Source organism: Antechinus flavipes, chromosome 2 (genome assembly GCF_016432865.1).
Source record: "Antechinus flavipes isolate AdamAnt ecotype Samford, QLD, Australia chromosome 2, AdamAnt_v2, whole genome shotgun sequence".
In the NCBI taxonomy this organism is placed as follows: domain Eukaryota; kingdom Metazoa; phylum Chordata; class Mammalia; order Dasyuromorphia; family Dasyuridae; genus Antechinus; species Antechinus flavipes.
The window spans coordinates 217,935,578-217,941,299 of record NC_067399.1 but is presented as its reverse complement, the minus strand read 5'-3'; positions in this window follow the sequence as shown (position 1 = coordinate 217,941,299).

Here is a 5,722-nt window from a genome sequence, read left to right as displayed (position 1 = left end):
AGATGAGTTTCTACCTACCATCACTATCATTAATCAGGGAAAGATTTCAAAATGCTATAATTTTGATTTCTCATTGGCATCCTCGGTAGTATTACCTAGATATCAGAGACTATCTGCATCAGTGAGTACACAATAACCAAAATAAGGAAAAGCAGCTTCAGGACTTTGAGAGGAGCTCAGGTGAAGGTCACAGTATACACAAAGAAAACTTCATGACTACTTCCATAAAGGGTAAAATAATCAACCAGAAACTGTGAATAATCCCTTTGCCAAGTGTGTACTCTGAACTTGATCCCACTTTCCTTTGGACCACTCATGGGTAAGTATGTTCCTAAAATTATTAAATGGTGAAGGCCATGTTTTTACCAACTATTTTTTACTATTCCACATTAGTAACTATTTCCTCATAAATGCTAATTAAGTCTAGCTGGCTAATTGATATAAACTGATAATGAATGGGGGAGCCAAACAGGTGTGGTCTCTTGAGCTATGTAGTACTAAAGGAAATCCCTAACTTTATAGAATATTCAGTGGAGATGTAAGTCACTCCCTAGGGACTCAAGCTTTTAGGAGGACAAATGCATAGCTGATATTTTTATGTATCAAATAGGACCTCACTATTTTCCCGTATACTGGGAAAGAATAAAGTAATGAAAGAGAAGTATAATTCAATTTTATTAATGTAATAATGAGACAAAATTTATTTTTGGTATTTTATTTCCCCCAGTTATATGTAAAAATAGTTTCACACATTGATTTTTAAAACTTTGAGTTCCAAATTCTCTTTTTTTCTTCCCTTCTCATCCCTCACATCTCCACCCATTGAGAAGGCAAGCAATCTGATGTTATATACATGTGTAGTCATGCAAAACATTTCTATAACAATTGGGTTGTAAAAGAAAAGAAACAAAAAACAAACCCTCAAGAACAATAAGCAAATTAAATCAAAGTATGCTTTAATCTGTATTCAAATACCATGTTATTTTTCTTGTGACGGATAGTATTTTTCATCATAAGTTCTATCAGAATCGTCCTGGATTATTGTAAAGCTGAGAATAGCTCAGTAGTTCATAGCTGATCATCTTACAATATTGCTGTTATTTTGAAAATTGTACATTTCACTTTGCATCAGCTTGTGAAAGTCTTTCCAGATTTTCCTAAGAACATCCTGCTTATCCCTTTATTCTTCATTTTTTTCCCCTCAATAGTATTTTATTTTTTTCAAATACATGTAAAGATAGTTTTCAAATTATGTTTTTGTAAGATTTTGTGTCCCAATTTTTGTCCCTCCTTTTCTTAACTCCCCATATCCCAAAATATCAAGAAATCTGAGGTAGGTTAAATCCTTTTAAACATCCTTCATATTTGCTATGATGTGCAATAAATATTGGTCCCAAAGAGAAAAAACAAGAAAGAAAAAAAACAAATCAAAAAATGGGTGAAAATATTAATCCACATTCAGTCTTCATACTTCTCTCTCTGGATGTGAATGGCATTTTACATCCCAAGTCTAGTAGAATTGCTTTGATGTAAAGTGCATTGTTGTGAAGAATCAAACTGATCACAGATAATCTTCATATAATTTTAATGTTGCTGTGAATGGTGTTCTTCTGGCTCTCACTTCATTCAACTCCAGTTCATATAAGTCTTTCCTTTTCTGAAATTAGCTTCTTTATCATTTCTTATAGAACAAGATTATGTCATTAACTCCATATACCATAACTTATGCAACCATTCCCCCAAATGATTGTCATCCATTCAATTTCCAATTCTTTGCCCCTACAAAAAATGTTGCTGCAAACATTTTTTCATATGTGGGTCCTTTCCCTCTCTTTTATGATCTTTTTATGATACAAACCCAGTACTGACAGTGCTGGGTCATAGAGCATATACAGTTTTATAGCTCTTTAGTCATAGTTCTAATTTGCTCTTCAGAATGGTTAGATCATTTCATAACGCCACTAACAGTGTATTAGTAGTCCAGTTTTCCTACCTCCTCTACAACATTATCATTATCTTTTCCTGTCATCTTAGCCAATTTGTTGCTCATCACTTCTCATAGCACAATAGTATTCTACCATGATCACACACCACAATTTGTTCAACTATTTCACAATTAATGGACATCCATTCAATTTCTATTTTTTTCACCCCTAGAAAAGAGCTGCTATAGATATTTTCTGTACATATAGGCCCTTTTCTTTTTTATTTTTAAATATCTTTTGGAATACAGATCTAGTAGTGCTACTGCTAGATCAAAGGACATGCATGGTTTTATAGCCCTTTGTGCAGAGTTCAAAAATGCTCTATGGAATGATTGAGGGAGGCATTATCACCAGCTCCACTGGTGTCAGTGAGAGATCTCTGATTCCCTGCAAAAAAAAGCTTGGGACAATTTATTCTATGCCCTAGGGGCAGAATTCAACTTTTAAAAGTGGGTAAAAAAAGAAAAAAAGAGCTCTGACTATAGAAAGCTACTATGTAGAAAGGGAAGATCAGAATACAAACCCAAAAGAAGATAGCAAAAGCAAAATGCCTATAGGTAAATCCTCAAAGTGGGTATGAATTAATCTTGGGCTCAAAAGGCTCTCTTGGGAGGTTCAAATAGGGTCTTAAAAGAGAGATGAAAGAGAAATGGAGGAAAAAATGGGAGCTTTGCAGTAAAATTATAAAGGTTTTGGGGGGAAAAGTCAAAAGCTTGGAAAAGGAAGCACAGAAATTGAATGAGGAAAACAATTCCTTAAAAATAAATTTGTCAAAATTGAAAAAAAATACAAACAGACAACTTCTGAAAAAATAAATTTGATGAAATGGAAAAAGAAAAAAGTATACTGAAGAAAACAATTTCTTAAAAAATAAAATTAGCAAAATGGCAAAAAAAAGTTCACAGAACAAAACAACTCATTCAAAAGTACAATTTGCCGAATGTAAAAGAAGGTAAAAAAGCTAATTGAAGAATATAACTCATTAAAAATTAGAATTGGGCAAATGGAAGTGTATGATTTGATAAGACATCAAGAACCAGCCAAACAAAATAAAAAATGAAAAAATAGAAGAAAATGTAAAATATCTTATTGGAAAAATGAACAACAATCTAAGAATTATTGGATTGCCTGAAAGCCATGAAGAAAAAGAACCTGGACACAACTTTCAAGTAATCATGTAGGGACACTGTCCTAATAAACTAGAACCCCAGGGTAAAATAGTCATGGAAAGAATCCACTATTCCCCTTTTGAAACATACCTTGAAATGAAAACTCCAAGGAATATTGTGGCGAGGTTCCAGAATTATCAGATCAAGTAGAAAATACTGCAAGTAGCCAGAAAGAAACAATTCAAATATTGAAGAACCACTATCAGGATTACTGAAGACCTAGCAGCTTCCACAGTAAAGGATCAGAAGGTCTGGAATACAATATTATGGAAGGCAAAGGAGCTTGGGCTGCAGCCAAGAATCAACTACACAACAAAATTAAGCATTATTTTCTCAGGGAAAAAGATGCAACAAAATAGAAGATTTTTAACCAATTCTTATGAAACACCAGAGCTGAACAGAAAATCTGATTTCCAAATGCAAAACTCAAAAGAAGCATAAAAAGGTAAACAGAAAAGGAAAAATACTGTTTTTAAAGGTTAAAATGTTTATGTCCTTACATGGGAAGATGATACTTGTAACTCTTTAGAACTGTATCTTTGTCAGGGCAATAAGAAGAGATATATGTCTAAGTAGACAGAAGGTGTAGTCATATGTTAACTTTAATGTGATGATTAAAAAAAAAGAATTTAAGGGTGGAAAAAGGTTTATACTGGAAGAAAAGAAAGGAAAAGGCAAAATGGGATAAATTACATGACATGAAGATGCACAAAAGACTTATTGCAGTAGAGGGAAAGAGAAGAGTGAGATGACTATTGTTTGAACGTTAATTTCATTGAATTTGACTCAAAGAGAAAATATCATACATACTTAGTTTGGTGGGGAAATGGAAAGGGAAGGGGGAAGTTGATAGAAGGGAGTGCAGAAGTGGAAGGGAAAAGGGATAAAAAAAGAGGGTCTGAAAAAATAGAGAACAATGTCAGGGAGATGGTAGTCAGAAGGAAAACACTAGTGAGCAGGGAAAGGGGAAAGAAGAAAAAAAAGTATAAGTTGGAAAAAATAGGATGACCAAAAATACAGAGTTAGTAATCTTAATTATTAATGTGAATGGGATGAACTCTCCCATAAAATGAAAGCAGACAGCAGAATGGATTAAAAAACAGAATCCTACAATATGTTTTTTCTGAGGAACACATTTAAAGGAGAAAGATACATACAGAGTAAAGGTAAAAGGTAAAAGGTTAAAGCACAATATATTATGCAGGTTAATTAAAAAAAAAAAAACAGGAGTAGTGATCCTGGTGTCAAATCAAGCATAAGAAAAAAATAGGCTAATTAAAAGGGATAAGAAAGGAAACCACACTTTACCTTTCCTAGAAAAATAAGTTTTCCAAAAATTGTCATTAACTTCAACTGTAGCAAAAGGTTCTAGAATGGGATGTATACATTGAGTAATCATTCCAAACAATGTGTACTAAATAAGTTGTTAATGATGAAACATTTTCAATTGGCATGTTCAAATAATAACACAGAGTAAAAGTGGATATCTCTAAGAAAACACAAGATAAAACATAATTTATTCATCTTTTAAGATAACTAATTGTACTGAATTTCCTTTCATTAACATAGAACAAAAAACAGTTATGATATAAACCTTCCTGAATAGCAGGATTATCACCTGGTTTCACAAATCTTTACATCATTGCTTAAATATTTTCATACTATTGTGAGATATTAAAGGATTTTAAAGATATATGAGAATGAATGATTAATAAAGATAGATAAAAATGCAAAATAAATTTTACTTGATTGCTTAGAATATAAAAATAATTGAAATTCTAGGCTAAAAGGCTCAATATCTACATCTTATTACAGTACCTCAGATATGTTTCAATATTAATCTTTGAGATAAAAATCTGATATTGTGTTTGTACTGATCACTGTGTGATCAACAAAAAAATAATAAAATTATAGGTTTATTTTATGTAGGTAAGCATCTAGAGATATAAATTTTTCCCTAATATCAATTTAGGCTGCATCCCATAAATTTTGGTATGTTGTATCATTATTGTCATTCTCTTGGATGATGCATTAGATTATTTAGTTTCTGATTAATTTTTGTTCTATTTTTCCCCTGGCATTTTATTGCATGTAATTTTTATTGCATCATAATCTGAAAAAATGCATGTACTATTTCTGCCTTTTTGCATTTTACTTTGAGGGATTTATACCCTAATGCATGGTTAATTTTAGTATAGGTTCCATGTACTGCTGAAAAAAAGCATATTCCTTTCTGTCTCCATTCAATTTTCTCCAAAGGTCTATCATACCTAACTTTTTTAGAATTCTATTTACCTCCTTAACTTCTTTCTTATTTATTTTGTGGTTGATTTATCTAGTTCTGAGAGAGCTAGGTTAAAATCTCCCACTAGTATAATTTTGCTGTTTAATTTTTCTTGTTGCTCTCTTAATTTCTCCTTTAGGAATTTGGATGCTATACCACTTGAGGCATATATATTTAGTATTGATATTATTTCATTATTTATGGTGCCTTTTAGTAGGATATAGTTTCCTTTTTTATCTCTTTTAATTAGATCTATTTTTGTTTTTGCTTGATCTGAGATCAGG